Here is a 20,656-nt window from a genome sequence, read left to right as displayed (position 1 = left end):
TCATCGGAAGACAACCAGCTGGGTCGAAACAAAGAAATATCGGTGTGTTCATCGGGCGGCAACAGAATGTTTCATGTTCATTGGGAGCCAACTAGCTTGGATGGAACTACCGAAACGGGGCCTTGTATAATGCAGAACGAATGAAACGGCCTTTTGTTCAACCGCCTACGGTTGAAACGGGATCTTGTTCATCGGGATGGGTCTGGCGTACCGCAAAACGGAGGAAACGAACTTCTGTTCGAGCGCCTATGGTCGAAACAGGATCCTGTTGATCGGGAGGGGTGTGGCGTACGGCAAAACAGAGGAAACGGACTTCTGTTAGAGCGCCTACAGTCAAAACGGGGTCCTGTTCATCGGGAGGGGCGTGGCGTACCACAAAACGGGACTCCACGGGCTACTGTTTATCCATCGTCTACTACTGCCTCTCGCTCTAGCCTCCACCGGGGTACTGTTCATCCATCGCCGCCCTCCAGGCTCCACTGGCTACTGTTCATAGAGCCTCATGGGGTCCTGTTCATCTACCCCCAACCGGCTGGGGTGTGGCGGCATCCTCGGGGTCCTGTTCATCCAGCGGCAACCGCCTACTACCAAAGGTCCTGTTCATCCATTCCCCACCGGCTGGGGTGGGGCGTACACGTACGTGCGAGAGGGCGGAAGCAAGGGGAACTGTTCATCCACAGCCAACCAACCAGCTGGAGTCACCACACGTCTCGACTCGTTTCTACATATCACGCGCGCGGCAGCAACGGGCATTGTTCATCCAGAGGCAACCCAACGCACCGGCTGGCTACATTTTGCATGGGGGCTCGATCGGCTTCAGTGAGCAGCGAGAAGGATTGATCGGGTTTAGTTAGAAACAAAGGAATCATCCGGCTTTAGTTAGTAGCGAAGGAATCGCTCGGGTTCAGTTAGCAACGAATAAGGGATGGATCGATCGGCTTTAGTACGTAGTGCGATCGATCCCTCATGTTTAGTACGTAGCTAGCTAGTGCAATCGATCGGGTTCAGTAAGCGAATGCCTCGCAAGGGTTTAGTTAGAGAGCGACCCGCACACACGCGCGTACGAGATAAATGCGCAAACCACATTGCATCGCTCGGCCGCGATCACCCACCGTAACAAGGAACTCCCCGATATTTTGCTCGCCCTCACTTCTACCAAGATTTTTTACGTCATGGACGGCCCAAAGAATGTCATGCAGTTGCGTCTCCGGCCGACCCAGGATGAAAAGCCCATTTTTGTCATGATTTTCTGTCATAGAAGTAGGAGCCCACCACATCTATGATGCTACGTGTTTTTGTCACAATTATCTTCATAGAAGTGTCATAACCATGACAGAAAAAAATCGTTCAGGCCATAATGTCACGGATGCATCTTTTTTTGGTAGTGTACCATAATATCACAACCACCGCACCGCATAAAATTGCGCCTCACTCTATTGCCTACATCTTTCTTGGATATCAACCCAACACCAATGGCTTTCGCTGCTATGACCCGGTGTCTCATCGTGTGTTTGTCTCGCGGCATGTTTACTTTGATGAGGTTGTTTTTCCCTTTCAGCACGTACATACCCCCTCATTGGCTGTGCCCTCAGAGCCACGTGCTTCCTCTCGTCAGCCTTGTGGAGTCCTTGAGCTCCATTCTCCGTGACCATATGTTGCGCCACCAGCAGGCCGCTTGATCGCTTCGGCCTCCTCTTCAGGGTCGGCTGGCTCGGGTGCCTCGGTCGCATCATCCGACATGGTCCCGTCGCCCGCCTCGGTGCGGACTCCATCACCCTCGGCCAGTTCTTTGGCGGCCACATTGTGTTGAGATCTACGGTAGGGTGCGTCGACTGCAAATTAAAATTTCCTACCCGCAGAACAACCAAGAACATGCTATGGTTGATGGATCACAGATCGTTACCACTAGACGCGCAGTGCCGTGCAGCGGAAGAAGAGTTGGGGCAGCGCGTCCGCGTGGATCGTCTCCTCCTCGTGCGATCTCCCTTGAACAGCCGGTCGTCCGATCCCACGTACAAGTTCGCCGGAGCGGCGCAAGTGCATCTCCTCTAACGGTATCCGCGCGTGCAGGAGGAACGTCGTGCGGCGGACTGCTAGGTCCGATCACACAACCGGCGGTGAGTGGAGGTGTCTATTTACAACACGTGCAAACCCTAGTGACAGCGCCGAAGCGATCAATCACATGAGTGTGCCGCACCTCCACTTTATATAGGTGTCCGTCGCGGGCTCAACACTTGGGCCACACACGGACCCTAAAGCCCATAAGTCTACTCGGCTACAATCCGAATACAGCTCGGATCACATCCGACCAGTGTCCTCGGATCCAACCTCGTAGGTTCCTTCCCTTAAGAGCGCGACCCCTTAGGTTCAAGTCGGCTTGGTCGCAGTTCGGATCCACCTCCGAACTGCACGATTGGCAGCGGCCTCTAGCAAGGCATGCCGAACACCAAGCAAACTATGAAGCTGGTTAGCGAACCTGTACATCACATAATCCTTGTCGCATGGCCATGCTTATCCCGGTCGGATCACACGAGGGGCCCAGAGTATATCTCTCCGGATCGGAGGGGCAAACCCCATCTTGCTCGACCACGTCTCGCAGCATGGGTCTGGGCAAACCCGAAACCTACCTTTGTAACTACCCAGTCACGGAGTAGCGTTTGGTCGGCCCAAAGCAGGTCTATTACCATCCCGAGTACATGTGCCAGCTCAGGTCTTAGGACATAGAACATATGTTGTACTAGAGACTCACAGATGACATATCGCTGCGTCTCATAGTTGGGTCTGTCCCACTTGGACCTTATCTCGACTCGGATCCGACCACGTCGAATCCGACCAGATCCTTCCAAGTCCATATTATCCGGTTAGCATCTAATGCTCCATGGCTAGTGAGACCAAGCCATCGACCGTGTCATATGCTAGTCTAGTCGGCTGCGCGTCCACACAGCCCTTTCGACTAGGGACCTTTTAGGACAGTCATCATACAATGCATAGTCCCACAAACAAGTCACGTACTTGCTGATACACATCATTTATAATGTCCAAGGACTATCTTTATTCATAAACACATAGGAAATATCATCATACATGATTGCCTCTAGGGCATATCTCCAACACATTGCAGCTCTAAGTGGCCTTGTCCGAAATCTCGGCTGCCTCAGCCGGGTCTTCGGCTGCCTCGGCTGAGCCCTCGAGGCCTCCGTCGCCACCCTCGGCTATCTCGGTCGAGCCCTCGTCACCATCCTAGGCTGCCTCAGGAGAGCCCTCGGCGTCCCCCGATGCCGCCCTCGCCCACGGTCGAACCTTCTACGCCCCCATTGCCACCTCCTGCGCCACCGACTATGGCCCCTCGCTGTCGTGATCCTCCTCTGCCATCTCATCCTTCCATGATGACGCGTGCCAAGGACCGGATCCATTAACCGAACCTGCGCTATCACAACTTTAGCGTGACAACCGTCTCTCAGGTCCCGCGCTCGGTGCGGTCTGCATAGAGCGACCCACACTGTACTGCTGATATGTGTGCCGAGTACGACGCCCTCATCGCCAACTGGACTTGGGCTCTGGTCCCTTGTACCCCTACTGCCAACATCATCTCCGGCAAAATGGGTCTTTCGGCATAAGCTTCTACCAGATGGCTCGCTGGACATGTACAAGACTCGCTGGGTTGTCCATGGATTTTAACAGCATGCCAGTGTTGACTTTTTGGAGATCTTCTCTCCCTCCGTCAAGCCCGCTATGATCCGGGTCGTCTTATATCTAGCCACCTCTCGACGGTGGCCCGTACATCAGCCCGACATGAACAACAGTTTCTTGTACGGCTATTTCCAGCAGCATGTTCTCTGATAGCAGTCAGTCGGTTTCGTCGACCGGCAATGACCGAATGACGGTTGCCTATTGTTGAGGTCCCTCTATGGCCTCAAATAGGCCCCTCGTGCGTGGTACAAGCACATCGCGGTGTTCCTCTCCGCTCTCCACTTCTGTAGCACCACCTCCGACATGTCGCTATTTGTGCTCCATTGGCCTGTTCATGTCGCAATGCTACTTCTATATGCTAACGACATCGTCAGCACGGCATCCCAAGAGGACTTTCTATGTGACATTATTGGTCGGCTTGGTTCCGAGTTTCGGCTAAAGAACATGGGCGCCTTGCACTTCTTCCTTGGCATTAATCTGTGCCGCGATGCCTCCAGATTCTTCCTCCATCAGGGGCAGTATGCTATTGACCTATTGGACTGTGCTGGCATGACCGACTGCTAGCCCACCGCCACATGAGACAAGGCTAAGCCGAAGCTCTCTGCCACAGCTGGACAACCTTCCACAGATGTTGCTCTATACCACAACATTGTTGGTGATCTTGAAGTATCTTAGGCTCACCAAACCAGACATTCAGTTTGCGGTGGAGCAAGTTTGCTTGCACATGCACTCGCCTCGTGATGCTCACCGGTCTCTGGTCAAGCACGTTCTTTGCTACATTTGCAATGCACTGACTTATGGTCTACGCCTTTGCGCCTTCGCCTCCACCGAGCTTCTTGCATACACGAATGTAGATTGGATTGGCTGTCCTGACCCATGATAATTTATGTCCGGTTACTATATATTCTCCGGTAACTCACTCGTCTCCTGGTCCTCCAAGCGGCAGCAAACCGTCTCCCGCTGGAGTGCTGAGGTTGAGTACTATGTTGTGGCCAACGTTGTCGTTGAGACTTGTTGTTTGCGTCACCTTGGTGAACTTCGGGTTCTGCTTTCGAAGGCTACGGTGGATTTTTGTCACAATGTTTCGACAACCTATCTCGTGGCCAATCTGGTGTAGCATAAGCGCACCAAACACTTGATTTATATGCTCACTTTGTGTTCGAGAAGGTTCAGTTGGGTCAGCTCCGTGCTCTTCAAGTATCGACCACACAACAGTTCGCTGACATTATGACCAAAGGGTTGCCAGCCGCTACATTCCAGGAGTTTCGTTCCAATCTTTGCATCGCCGGTGCCAACGCTTTGATTACGGGGGGGGGGGGGGGGGGTGTTGAATGTGACATATAGTATGTAACTATTCCCGATTTATTCTCCTATGATCTCTAGCCATGTATAGTCTAACTACTAGAGATACGGTAGGGTTAGTTGGCTTGTCACGCAAGACATCTCTTGTATATATTGTAACGAACTGCAATGAATACAATTGAGTTGCATCCTATAGCATTCTAGAACGCCGAGTTAGGGTACGTTGTCAGGGTACGACTATCTATGGGACCAGCATGGCCCCTTTGCAGTTCCATTGGGGAGATCGACGAGCCCAGAGAGAAAAACCAAGAGTTCATGCGTGAGGTTTTTCCAAGGTTCGGGCCGTCATGCGGGCGTAAAACCCTACTCCTTCTTGTTTAGTGGATTGACTTGGGGCTCAAGTTACAAGTGCAGCTTGTCGGAAATGATATAAGCAAGGTGCAACTACCGTGTAAGAGTGAGAAAAGTGTCGACACGTGCCCAGGTAGCCATGGGCCTCCTTTTATAGACAAAAAGGGGTCACCACAGTGGCAATATGGTCATTATATCTTAAGAATAGTGGCCCCGATGCTATCCAACCTAATCATGCCAAACTAGGACAAGGGCATTTAATGAACCACGAACTGATAGCAATCCTTTCACAAAAGGTGTCTCTCCTTCTACGCCATTTGCCTGGACGAGTCTATCTTGTTGACACGTCTACAAGATGGGTGTCAATAAAGTTGATCTACATGCGATGTGCTAACATGCGTCCTGATGATCCTACCGAAGTTGCTTGTCCACTTGACACCTAATCTTGACAAGCCATCAACTGGTCGATGAGGTGGAGCGGTCGAGAAGCGAGAAGGGAGGAACTTCCCGGCAAGGAGCTTGCCGGGTCTTGCTGTAACGCCCCGAATCCGATGCGCCAGGTGTCTTCCGTTTATTCGCCATCTTTGCCATGTCATTTGCTTGCATGTTGTGCTTTGCCTTGTTATCATCTGCCTTTCATCTGCATGTTTTTCAAAACTTGCATCCGTCCGAGTCTCCCAGTTCTCCCCGTTGTCTGTTCTGAGCCCGGCCACACTCGCATGCGCCCGAGGCACCTCCGAAATATTATTTTATAAGTGGCATAAAAATGTTCTCGGAATGGGATGAAAGTTGGTGTGCAGTGTTGTTATGTTGTAGGTAGGCCGCCTGCCAAATTTCATCGCATTCGGAGTCTGTTTGATGCCCCAATGAACAACTATAACGACAATATAGTTGGTCAAACGTCGAAAATTTTCGGTCTCCGGAAACTGTCGCCGAGCCTCTCTCTCTCTCTCTTCTCTCCTCTCAGCCTAGCCCATCTAAACAGCCCACTAACCCACCTAGTCCCCCCTCTGTCCGGAGCCGCACAATCGCGATCCGAGGGTCCGAAAACCACCAAAAACCCCCTCCTAACCCTAATCCTACCCACCCCTACCCTATATAAACACCCCCTTGCCATTTTTGGACATCCCTAGCCCTTCCCCTACCTTTTAGCCGCAGCCAATCCCTCCCCTTCCTCGGATCCAGCGCCGCCACCTCGCTCTCGCCACTTGTCGCCACCCGAATGGCCCGCGCCGCCGCATCCACCTCCTCCAGCCACTCAGGAGCCGCCATGTGGCCATCCCGCCTCTCCCCCACGCCTCCAGCCTCCGCGGCCCAAGGAGCCCATCGCGGGCCCGCGCAGGCCCAGATCCCTGCCATCGCCTCCCCTGTGCCCCTCCATCGTGCCTTGCTCCTCCCTCGCCGCCCGCTCGTCCCTGCCCGCCTCTGCATCGCGCCGCCGTCGGCGGGCCTCACTCCGCCGCCGCCTCGCTCGCTGTGCGCCGCCGCACGTGTGCCTCGCCTCGCCGCCCTTGCTCGTAGCCTCCGGCCGGATCCGGTCGAGGGACGACCGGATCCGCCTCCTCTGCGCCGCCCGGAGCTCGCCGGAGCTCCTTCGCCGGCCCCTTCAACGACGCCGCCGCCATTGACCTGGCCCTGGACGGCCCCGTCCCACATCCGCCCGACCACCGAACCAAATGGTCGGCTCGTCCCGCGCCGTCCCGAATCACTCCATCCAATTTTCTATGAGGTGAGAAACTACCAAGTCCCCAGGGTTTCATAGCATGTATGCATGTTTGTGTGGCTGTAACTTTGTGCTTATTACTATGATGACGATGTTCTATATATCAAAATGTTCATCTCTGAATGCTCTACATGCTAGTGTCATTTGCATGCTTGATGCCTTGATCCTCGTTGCAAAAGTGCTAAATGTAATAAACTGCCGAAGATTGATGTAACTTGCTAAAATGTCTTTTTCATAGCGTTTTTTGTGTCTATCTTTGGAGCATAATGTCAACATGTTTTAGAAGCATATTCATGTCATATTTACGTTGGTGCTATGCATGCATTTTTATGTTCCCTGTGGTGACTAGCACAAGCATGCAAAGTAGGGTACTTGCTGTTGCTGATTTCAGTGACTTGATGATATCTGCCGAGTCTGAATCTGCTACATTATGTTGCCATGTTAACTTGATGCTACAAGTGAACCCATGCATAATATGGAGATGCTCATTAAGGACGTTTTGTATACCTTGCTATTCTCTGTAAATCAATTCCTTTTTTTGAAATTATGGCCTGATATAGCTTGTCATTACCATGCTCTTAATTTGCTAAATAATGTTTCTGTCAGCCAATTAACAGTAAGTTCATTATTGCCATGTGCATTGCTAGTATTCCACGCATCCTATGACCATGTCCTTGACATCAGTAGCTATAAAAATATGCCTTGTTGCTGTTGGGTACATTCACTTGCCATGATATGCTTTATGTTGTGTTAACCAAGCTTGCAAACATGCCAACATGTCGCTGTTCCTGCCATGTTCTTTTATAACTTGCATTCTTTTCTTGATGAATGCTATTGATCTATAAGTTATATGGAGATGCTTAGTAATCATGTTTTGCATGTGTAACCTTTACTTCAATGCCATGCTTTTTCTTGTTTTATTCCTGCAATTTAGCCTCATTGTTTCATACCTCCAACTTGTCAACATGTTATTTCTGCTCACTTGTATGCCATGTTTTTCACCGTCATAATCTGTGCTATAAAGTTGCTTTTTTGCATTGATCATATTGGCTTAATCATGATGCCTATGAACCTGAACCTTGATGTTATTTGAAGCATGTAATCTTTACTTTGAGTACATATCAAGTTTGTGTCGATATGTTTCACGTAGCATGTTGTTTCCTTAATCGCAAAGTGCTTAGTTGCTGTTTTGGGCAAATTGTGTTTGAAATTTGTATCGAGTGTATGTGTTTAACTGTGGCTCCGTTTGGAGCATGCTCTACATGAAACTTACTTCGTTTTGCATGTAGTTTCATGTTACCTTGTTGCATCCATGTTTTGGAGTGATTGCTTGATGTTTAAATGCATTTTGTATCAATGCCATGTTTAACTTGTTATGCTCATATCTTCTAGGCCGAAGCTTCGAATTAAATGAACTTTATATGTAACTTGACTAGAAAGACGCGTAGATCATCTTGGTGCACTTTAACTTGCTGTTTAACAACTTTAACTTAATGTTTTGTTCAGATCAGTACCAATTTCGAAATTTGCTTATGGGGAGTTTCCGGAATTGTTGTATGTTGATTCTGGCCTCATTTAAACTTGCTTTGATCTGTTGTTCTTGTATGCATCATCTCTTGCCATGAGTAGCCTCATTTAGAATTGTCATAAATCATACTTGGTTGAGCAACATGTCATGTTTATGTGTTGTGTGTTTACCATGCTATTTGCTTCTTTCCGATTGTGCTTCTTCTCGATAGTTCCTGTTTCGTTAGGATCGTGAGGATCCGTTCGACTACGCCCGTTCGTCTTCTTCATGGACTTGTTCTTCTTCCTAGCGGGATTTCAGACAAGATGACCGTCACCTTGGATCTCACTACTATCTTTGCTATGCTAGTTGCCTCGATGCTATCGCTATCTCGCGCTACCTACCACTTATTTATCAAGCCTAACAAATTGCCATGGTAGCCTCTAACGTTTTCCATCATCCAAGCAAACCGTTGTTTGGCTATGTTACAGCTTTGCTTAGCCCCTCTTATAGCGTTGCTAGTTACAGGTGCAGTTGCAGGTTGTTCCATGTTGGGACATGGATATCATGGATATCTTGGGATATCACAATACCTCTTACTTAATTAATGCACATATACGCTTGGTAATGGGTGGAATGCTCGGCCTTTTGCCTGGTGTTTTGTTCCATTCATGCCGCCCTAGTTTCCATCATATCGGTGTTATGTTCCTTGATTTTGCGTCCCTAACACGATGAGGGTTTATGGGCCCCTCTTGACAGTTCTCTTTGAATAAAACTCTTCCAGCAAGGCCCAACATTGGTTTTACCATTTACCTAATAACAACTAAAACTTGCATAGGGACTCTCCAGACCCTGAGGATACTTAATCAACCCCCGGGCCAGTGCTCCTCATGAGTGCTGGTCCAAACTAGAGCACCTTGCGGCGCCCCCTTGGTAACTTGGGTCTCAGCCAACTGTAAGCTTCGCTCATCCGGTCGTGGCCTAAGACGAGATACGCGTGGCTACTATCAGGGTGTCGGCACACCGGGAGGTCTTGCTGGACTTGTTTTACCATTGTCGAAATGTCTTGTGCACTGGGATTCCGAATATGATCGAAGGGTCCCGTGATGGAGGATTGTCTCCGCGGATCGTGAGCTTGTCATGGGCTAAGTTGGTACACCCCTGCAGGGTTTAAACTTTCGAGAGCCATGCCCGCGGTTATGTGGCAGATGAGAATTTTTAATATACGGTTGTATTGGACTCATCAAGCATAGTGCGAGCCATCTCAACAAGAGTTCTGTTCTTGCGCTCCACGACGCCATTCTGCTGAGGAGTGTAAGGAGCAGATAACTCAAAGTAATACCAACTTCATCAAGATAGTCATCAAGACCAGAATTCTTGAACTCAGTTCCATTGTCACTTCTGATGTGCTTGATTTTCACACCGAAGTGGGTTGAAGCCCTCGAGGAAAATCGTTTGAAGACTTCCTGCACTTCATGTTTGTAAGTGACAATATGTACCCAAGTGTAATGAGAGTAATCATCAACAATAACAAGCCATAGAGAGATCCATCATTTGTGACTGCTGAGTAATGGTTAGGACCGAAGAGATCCATATGAAGCAATTCAAATGGTCGAGTAGTGGTCATGATGGTCTTTGTTGGATGCTTAGCCTTGGTCATCTTTCCAGCTTCACAGGCTCCGCATAAGTGATCCTTGAGGAATTTGACATTCTCAATGCCAATGACGTGCTTCTTCTTCGTAAGCTTGTCTGACATAAGTCGCTCGACAAATGCTTCACAGCCCCAAATCTTTAGAAAAGACAAACTGGGACTCCTCCCGGTCGACATCTCATGTGGTGTGTTGTCTACGGATTTTGATGGTACCCTATTAAGTGTGAAAGCTGTAGTTTCTAGAGCATATCCCCAGAATGACAAGGGTAAATCTGATTTGCTCATCATAGACCGAACCATGTCCAACAAGGTACGATTCCTCCATTCCGACACGCCGTTTCTCTATGGCGTACCGGGAGGTGTGAGCTGAGGTACTATACCTCGGCTTTTCAGATGATCATCAAACTCCTGGCTCATGTACTCACCTCTACGATCAGATCGTATAAGCTTTATCGTCTTGCCGAGCTGATTCTCAACCTCGTTCTGAAAATCTTTGAACTTTTTAAAAGTTTCCGACTTGTGCCTCATCAAATATATATATCCATATCTACTCAAGTCATCGGTGAAAGTCACGAAGTACTGATAGCCAACTCTGGCAGTTGTGCTCATTGGACCACACACATCACTATGTATAAGCTCCAACAGCTCGGACGCCCTCTCGCAACTCTTTGCGAAAGGAGACTTAGTCATCTTGCCGAGCAAGCATGATTCACATGTCTCGAACGACCCAAATTCGGACGAAGTTTGGAGCCCATCATCATGGAGCTTCTTCATGCCTTTCAGACTAATGTGTCCAAGCCAGCAATGCCAGAAGCATGTCAAATTTATCTCATTAGGATTATGCCTCTTGACATTCACGTTATAGACCGGTTCTTGTTCTAGATTCAATATAAATAGCCCATCAACAATGGGTGCATAGCCGTGGAACATACCACTCAAATAAAACGAACAACCATTGTCCTTTAAATTGAATTCATAACCCTCACTCATCAAACATGAGGCAGAAATGATGTGCCGACTAAGTGCAGGAATGTAATAACAATTATTCAATTCCAAAATAAATCCAGAAGGAAGCTGGAGCTGCATTGTGCCGACCTCCAACGCAGCAACTCTTGCTTTGTTGCCGACCCTAATGTCAATCTCCCCTTGTGCCACACGCCTAGTTCTTACTAGCCCCTGCATCGTGTTGCAAATATGAACAACCGATCCGGTATCAAATACCGAAGAGCTACTAGGTATGTCAGCAAGGTAAATATCTATAACATATGTACCTTTGCCTGAAGAAGCATTTCCGGCCTTCTTGCCATGCTCTGCAAGCCACTTGCTACAGTTCCTCTTCCAATGACCAGTTTCCTTGCAATGGTAGCAAATGGTCTTTGAGTCCGGTCCAGATTTTGGCGCAGCGGCGGAGGTTACCGTCTCCGTGCCCTTTGCCTTAGCCTTTTTCTTAGACCAACTCTTCTTGAACTTAGCCGATTTCTGCACCATCAACACTTGATGTGTGCCTTTCTTAATATCCTGCTCTGCCACTTTGAGCATCCCATGCAATTCAGTGAGCTCCTTATCCATACCGTGCATATGATAGTTCGAGATGAACGTCCCATAGCTAGGCGGAAGAGAACCCAGAACTGCATCAGTAGCCAGCTCATCCAAGAGCGGGAAGCCCAACCTATCCAAAGCTTGCACATATCCGATCATCTTGATCACATGTGGGCTCAGTGGATCACCTTCCTTCAGCTTTCAATCCATCAAGGATCGCCAGACGTTGAACCTTTCGGTCCTAGCCTGTGTCTGAAACATGCTCTTAAGACTCAATCATATCGTAAGCCTCAAAATTTTCGAAATGCTATTGCAAATCGGGCTCCATACAAGCCAGCATCAAACAGCTGATCTCCGTTGATTCATCAACGAGTTTTTGGTAGGCATTCTTAGCTGTGGCACTAGCATTATCGGCAGGTTCCTCTGGAAGTGGATCCTCTAGAACATGATCCTTTTTATCATGCTTGAGAACAATTCTCAGATTTCTATACCAGGTGGTAAAGTTTGTTCCATTCAGTTTATCCTTTTCCAGAATTGATTTCAATGCAAAGTTGGGTTGGTGTGACGCCCGAATGATTAAGCTACAGTAATCCCCTGCTAATGATGCCACGTCACTTCGGTTACAGTTGCTAATCTCGTGTCAGTTCGAAACCAATCCAACTTTAAATTTGAGTAAATGGCAAACATCAAAAGTTTTCAAAACGTTAAAACTAAAATGTTCGGTTTGCGACAAATAATCCATACATTATTTTGGTGAAGAAACCACATTTTTATAAAGTAACTAAATGTTCTAAGATAAGTAAAACAGTAGCTAAAACAATTATTTAAACATCTCTTAAATGATTAAATTATTGAAAACCTATTTTTATAACTACAAAAATAATTGTGGCAGTGGTATAACTACTATTCCTAATTTGGGAGCTAACTATATGATTTACAAAACTAAAACAATTTGAAAGATTAAATAAACAGAAAATAAATTGAAAAACAAAAAAGAAAAGAACACCAAAAAAAGGAGAAAGACCCCCTGGCCAACTGGGCCAAACGGCCCAGCCGGCCAGCCCACTAACCTAGCCGGCCCACCCCACTCTCTCTTATCCCCTGGACCCCGAAACCCTAACCCACCGTCCACCACTCTCCCCCACTCGCTCTATCCCCCCGATCTGGATCGGGATCGAACCCGATCCCATCGCCCCCGATGGCCCGTCGCCGTCCATCACTGCCGATCCCCGCCGCCTGGAGCTGCGCCTCCGCCTCGGCCACCTCACCGGACTGCCTCCTCCACGCCGCCGTCGTCCCCGTCGACCTCCTCGACACCCGCTGCCCCGTACCCTGCAACTACGGTGAGGCCCTCGGCCTCCCCTTTCCCTCGCTCGTACACTGTCCCGCACCGGCGCGCGACCACCGTGACTTCTGCCCGCTGCCATCGACCGCTACGCTCGCCGCATCGTGGATGCACCCGACCCCTCCCCGTGCACGCCCCGCTCGCCTGCTACTACCGCGCCCCTCCCCTGTTCCTTCTCCTCGACGCGGCTCACACCGCCGTGGCTGCGCCTGCCCGCGTCAGCGTCCTCCTCGCGATGAATCGCGATGCCCCGCGCACTGGCCCGCGTCCGCACGTCCCCTTCCCTGCCAGCGCCCGGCCGCGTTCCCCATCCCTCCGCGCGCGCCACCGAACCTCCTCGTCGCTCGCCGCTTCGTCCGCGGTGCCGTTCGAGTCCGTCCCGCTCGGCCTCCGCCTCCCTGTCGCCGGCCGCGCCTCGGCTTGCCGTGCCCGCTGCCGCCCAGGCTCGGCCTTCGCTCGGGTGCCCGCACGCCCCCGCAACCGAGCGGGCTGGGGCCTGCACCCGTTTCGCCAGCGCCCGATCCACTAAGCCCCCAGGGGCCAATGACAGGCGGACCCCGCCCTTAAACGTTTTATAAAAAAAGAATAATAATAATAATAATAATAATTAAGAAAATAATTAATTAATTAATTACTTAATTAATTAACTTAATTAATCCTGATCAGATTAACTTAATCACTTAGGTTAGTTAATTAATCTGTTAGGTTAGTTAACAGTCAATGACAGCTGGGACCCACACGTCAGCTTGACCCAGTCAACACCTCTATTGACTGCCGACGTCATGCTGATGTCATGCTGATGCAGTAATGCCATTTTCGAATTAAATTAATAATAATAATTTAGAAAATGTTTTAAAATCTTTAAAAATTAATATCATATAATCCGTAATTCGAATGTAAAAACTTTGTACATGAAAGTTGCTCAGAACGACGAGACGAATCCGGTTACGTAGCCCGTTCGTCCGCCACACATCCCTATCATAGCGAACACGCAACTTTTCCCCTCCGATTCATCTGTCCAAAAACGCGAAACACCGGGGATACTTTCCCGGATGTTTCCCCCTTTCACCGGTATCACCTACTACTGCGTTAGGGCACACCTAACACCGCTCATTGTCATGTCATGCTTATGTTTGCATTGCATTTACTATTTCTTCCCCCTCTTCTCTCCGGTAGACTACGAGACCGACGTTGCTGCTGCCCAGTTCGACTACGGAGTTGACGACCCCTCCTTCTTGCCAGAGCAACCAGGCAAGCCCCCCCCTTGATCACCAGATATCGCCTATTCTTCTCTATACTGCTTGCATTAGAGTAGTGTAGCATGTTACTGCTTTCGGTTAATCCTATTCTCCTGCATAGCCTGTCATTGTTGCTACAGTTGTTACCCTTACCTGCTATCCTACTGCTTAGAATAGGATGCTAGTGTTCCATCAGTGGCCCTACACTCTTGTCCGTCTGCCATGCTATACTATCGGGCCGTGATCACTAGGGAGGTGATCACGGGTATATACTATATACTTTATATACATGACACATGTGGTGACTAAAGTCGGGTCAGCTCGTTGAGTACCCGCAAGTGATTCTGATGAGGGGGCTGAAAGGACAGGTGGCTCCATCCCGGTAGAGGTGGGCCTGGGTTCCTGACGGCCCCCGACTGTTACTTTGTGGCGGAGCGACAGGGCAGGTTGAGACCACCTAGGAGAGAGGTGGGCCTGGCCCTAGTCGGTGTCCGCAGATACTTAAAAATAACACGCTTAACGAGATCTTGGTATTTGATCTGAGTCTGGCCACTGGCCTATACGCACTAACCAACTACGCGGGAACAGTTATGGGCACTCGACGTTGTGGTATCAGCCGAAGCCTTCGTGACGTCAGCCACGGAGCAGCGCGCGCCGGATTTGACTGGAACGCTTACTAGGCTAGGTCTGCTTCCGGCCGCGTACGCAACGTGCAGGTGTGCAATGGGCGATGGGCCCAGACCCCTGCGCGCATAGGATTTAGACCGGCGTGCTGAGCTCTCTGTTGTGCCTAGGTGGGGCTGCGACGTGTTGATCTTCCGCGGCCGGGCATGACCCAGAAAAGTGTATCCGGCCAAATGGGATCGAGCGTGTTGGGTTATGTGGTGCACCCCTGCAGGGAAGTTTATCTATTCGAATAGCCGTGTCCCTCGGTAAAAGGACGACCCGGAGTTGTACCTTGACCTTATGACAACTAGAACCGGATACTTAATAAAACACACCCTTCCAAGTGCCAGATATAACCCGGTGATCGCTCTCTAACAGGGCGACGGGGAGGGGATCGCCGGGTAGGATTATGCTATGCGATGCTACTTGGTGAACTTACCATCTACTCTCTTCTACATGATGGAAGATGGAGGTGGCCAGAAGCGTAGTCTTCGACAGGATTAGCTATCCCCCTCTTATTCTGGCATTCTGTAGTTCAGTCCACTGATATGGCCCTTTACACATATACCCATGCATATGTAGTGTAGCTCCTTGCTTGCGAGTACTTTGGATGAGTACTCACGGTTGCTTTTCTCCCTCTTTTCCCCCTTTCCATTCTACCTGGTTGTCGCAACCAGATGCTGGAGCCCAGGAGCTTGACGCCACCGTCGACGACGACTCCTACTACACTGGAGGTGCCTGCTACTACGTGCAGGCCGCTGACGACGACCAGGAGTAGTTTAGGAGGATCCCAGGCAGGAGGCCTGCGCCTCTTTCGATCTGTATCCCAGTTTGTGCTAGCCTTCTTAAGGCAAACTTGTTTAACTTATGTCTGTACTCAGATATTGTTGCTGCCGCTGACTCGTCTATGATCGAGCAATTGTATTCGAGCCCTCGAGGCCCCTGGCTTGTATTATGATGCCTGTATGACTTATTTTATTTTTAGAGTTGTGTTGTGATATCTTCCCGTGAGTCCCTGAACTTGATCGTACACATTTGCGTGTATGATTAGTGTACGATTGAATCGGGGGCGTCACAGTTGAGCAGGTGGTGCCATTGATCTACAACAGAAAATATGCAATCACTAAGCAATGCGTTTATGTAGAGTAATTCAAGCCTTAAACAGAAATATTCCCTCTGAAGTCAGCACCCCTCTGCAAACTCTTAGTGATTCAGGATCTGACTAGCGCATGCGACTAGTGAGCTTTAGCATCACTGCTAGACAACATGCCTATCCGGCAAACAACTCCTTGCTAATCATATCTTTATACGACTCCTGTCGGTCAGGAAGGTATCTCATACCCCGGCCCCCAACCTTCTTTGCCACAAGGCCCAAAACCGTTTTGATAGCCTTGTCAAGTTAACCTGATGCAGTGCATGTCCGTGTCTGACACGAACCCTTTAGTTCAAGGACACCCAGCAGCACCTCAATTTTATGAGCCCACTACTAGATGTACTTGATGTGCGAAGGTGCAACATCAGGGATGGCAATTCGCTGGATATTCATGAGGGATCTTTCTACCATTCTAACATGCATTGAAAACAAGAAGCATAACTATCACAAATAAACATATATTGTGAAATAGTATGGCTCCTTCATGGACGTTCTTCCAGGTCGGCTCCGACTCCGATGACCATCTAGGAACTCCATCTTGTTTGTCACACCGGGACGCCAAGCCACCAACCTGATCTCTATTATCCAACTACTACAACTAGTAATGAATTTTACATAGAGAATCACAAGTCGACACGTAGGTCGTTATACATTATAATGACAACACTTTGGCTCCTGCCGGCTGACAAACATGACACGCATGCCATGTATAATTTACACACATGCATCACATACACATGAGCCATACTATTCACATCAAACCTGCAAAACAAAGTTATGCATAGAATCGCATTCTACCGGTTTGAGTGACCGTGTACGAAATACAAGGCGCTACGCACACGGCGGTCCCATCGATCACGCCGAATTTTCTGATCTGACCGATCTCATCGATCATCGCGAATCCGATTCAGATTTATCTTTCACTGTTAACCCCGATGGTGGATAACCGACCGGTAGGGGTAGGTTGTGCCACGACCTCATCGATCCCAATAGACAGAAAACATAGCCTCATCGATCCCCATGTGCAGTTGATCTCATCAACCGTGCACATAGCCAATCTCATAAACGACAACAGATGTCATCTGCCGCCTCCACATATCTAATATGCAAACAATCTGAATCCAAATCCTATAGCAGAGGCTCTGATACCACTATTGAGATCTACGGTAGGGTGCGTCGACTGCAAATTAAAATTTCCTACGCGCAGAACAACAAAGAACATGCTATGGTTGATGGATCATAGATCGTTACCACTAGACGCGCAGTACCGTCCAGCGGAAGAAGAGTTGGGGCAGCGCGTCCGCGTGGATAGTCTCCTCCTCGTGCGATCTCCCTCGAACAGCCGGTCGTCCAATCCCACGTACAAGTTCGCCGGAGCGGTGCAAGTGCACCGCCTCTAACGGTATTCGCGCGTGCAGGAGGAATGTCGTGCGGCAGACTGCTAGGTCCGATCACACAACCGGCGGCGAGTGGAGGTGTCTATTCGCAACACATGCAAACCCTAGTGACAGCGCCGAAGCAATCAATCACATGAGTGTGCCGCACCTCCACTTTATATAGGCGTCCGTCGCGGGATCAACACTTGGGCCACGCATGGACCCTAAAGCCCATAAGTCTACTTGGCCACAATCTGAATACAGCTCAGATCACATCTGACCAGTGTCCTCGGATTCGACCTCGTAGGTTCCTTCCCTTAAGCGCGCGAACCCTTAGGTTCAAGTTGGCTTGGTCGCAGTTCGGATCACCTCCGAACTGCACGGTTGGCAGCGGCCTCTAGCAAGGCATGCCGAACACCAAGCAAACTATGAAGCTGGCTAGCGAACGTGTACATCACACTTCCATTCCTTTTGCCACACGATATATGTATCGGGCTCAAGGCGAGTCTGTCATCCTTGTGCTAGCCCGACCTCTTTCTCGTTCCAATGATACCGACCATAATCCGGATTATCTCATAATCCTTGTCGCATGGCCATGCTTATCCCGGTCAGATCACACGAGGGGCCTGATACGTCTCCAACGTATCTATAATTTTTTATTGTTACATGCTATATTATATTCTGTTTTGGACATTATTGGGCTTTATTATACACTTTTATATTATTTTTGGGACTAACCTATTAACCAGAGGCCCAGCCCAGAATTGTTGTTTTTTGCCTATTTCAGAGTTTCGCAGAAAAAGAATATCAAACGGAGTCCAAACGGAATGAAACCTTCGGGAACATGATTTTCGGAACGAACGTGATCCAGACGACTTGGACCCTACGTCAAGACATCAACCAGGAGGCCACGAGGTAGGGGGCGTGCCCTCCACCCTCATGGGCCCCACGTTGCTCCACCGACGTACTTCTTCCTCCTATATATACCTATGTACCCCCAAACTACCAGATACGGAGCCAAAAACCTAATTCCACCGCCGCAACCTTCTGTACCCGTGAGATACCATCTTCGGGCCTGTGCCGGAGCTCCGCCGGAGGGGGCATCGATCATGGAGGGCTTCTACATCAACACCATAGCCTCTCCGATGATGTGTGAGTAGTTTACCTCAAACCTTCGGGTCCATAGTTTTTAGCTAGATGGCTTCTTCTCTCTTTTTGCATCTCAATACAATGTTCTCCCCCTCTCTCGTGGAGATCTATTCGATGTAATCTTCTTTTGCGGTGTGCTTGTTGAGACCGATGAATTGTGGGTTTATGATCAAGTTTATCTATGAACAATATTTGAATCTTCTGAATTCTTTTGTGTATGATTGGTTATCTTTGCAAGTCTCTTCGAATTATCATTTTGGTTTGGCCTACTAGATTGATCTTTCTTGCAATGGGAGAAGTGCTTAGCTTTGGGTTCAATCTTGCGGTGTCCTTTCCCAGTGACACTAGGGGCAGCAAGGCACGTATTGTATTGTTGCCATCGAGGATAACAAGATGGGGTTTATATCATATTGCATGAATTTATCCCTCTACATCATGTCATCTTGCTTAAAGCGTTACTCTGTTCTTATGAACTTAATACTCTAGATGCATGCTGGATAGCGGTCGATGTGTGGAGTAATAGTAGTAGATGCAGGCAGGAGTCGGTCTACTTGTCTCGGACGTGTTGCCTATATACATGATCATACCTAGATATTCTCATAACTTTGCTCAATTTTGTCAATTGCTCAATAGTAATTTGTTCACCCACCGTAATACTTATGCTCTTGAGAGAAGCCACTAGTGAAACCTATGGCCCCCGGGTCTATTTTCCATCATATTAATCTCCCATCAACAAGTTATTTCCGTTGCCTTTTTATTTTGCTTCTATTTTACTTTGCATCTTTATCATAAAAATACCAAAAATATTTTCTTATCATATCTATCAGATCTCACTCTCGTAAGTGACCGTGAAGGGATTGACAACCCCTTATCGCGTTGGTTGCGAGGATTCATTTGTTTGTGTAGGTGCGAGGGACTCGTGCGTGGCCTCCTACTGGATTGATACCTTGTTTCTCAAAAACTGAGGGAAATACTTACGCTACTTTGCTGCATCACCCTTTCCTCTTCAAGGGAAAACCAACGTAGTGCTCAAGAGGTAGCAAGAAGGATTTCTGGCGCCGTTTCCTGGGAAGCTTTCGCAAAGTCAAGATTTGGACTCCCGACAATGAGCCATTTCTGGCGCCGTTGCCGGGTAGTCTACGCAAAAGTCAACATACCAAGTACCCATCAAAACCCTTATCTCTCGCATTACATTATTTGCCATTTGCCTCTCGTTTTCCTCTCCCCCACTTCACCCTTGCCGTTTTATTCACCCTCTCTTTTTCACTTGCCTTCCTTTCGCCATGTCAGAATCAAAAAGGGTTGGGGTTTCTCTCCCGAGCTTTAGCACTCTAGACAATCCTGCTATTTTATCTAAACTCATAAATAGAGATACTATGGAAAAACCTACCGGAGTTATCAATGAGAATCTTAATAATTTTGATAAAGATGATTCTAGAATTTTTAGTTATTTACTCAATGAATCTTTGAAAGATGCTTGGGATAGGCTGTTAAGGATCCGGGCTAGCTATGTACCGCAATATCAAATTGAGGTTTACTTAAAAAGCTTTTATGTTGGGTTGCCCGCTTCGTTCAAACAAGTTTTAGATTCTATTTTTGAAGAGGGATTTCTTGAAGGGGACCCCATAGATACCTATGAAAAGATGAAAACTATATTTGGGCACCCCATGAATGAGAAAGTTCAATCCACCTCTCTTTTGCTCTCCTACCAAAACGAATCTATCAAAGAAATAAAAGCTAGCCTAGATGCCAATTTCCGCAACGTGCTTAATCATTCTTCTACCATTAATAGCCAAGTGTTTTATCAAAATAGAAAGATTAATTCTATAGATAACAAGTTTGCTCTTTTCTTCCCTAAAACTAAAGATGGCAATACCTAGATCTATCCTTGCTTTTATGCCTAGCTAGGGGCATTAAACGATAGCGCTTGTTGGGAGGCAACCCAATTTTATTTTTATTTTTTTGC

Source organism: Triticum aestivum, chromosome 4D (assembly GCF_018294505.1).
Source record: "Triticum aestivum cultivar Chinese Spring chromosome 4D, IWGSC CS RefSeq v2.1, whole genome shotgun sequence".
In the NCBI taxonomy this organism is placed as follows: Eukaryota; Viridiplantae; Streptophyta; class Magnoliopsida; order Poales; family Poaceae; genus Triticum; species Triticum aestivum.
The sequence above is the reverse complement of the archived record's forward strand: the minus strand, read 5'-3'. Positions refer to the sequence as shown.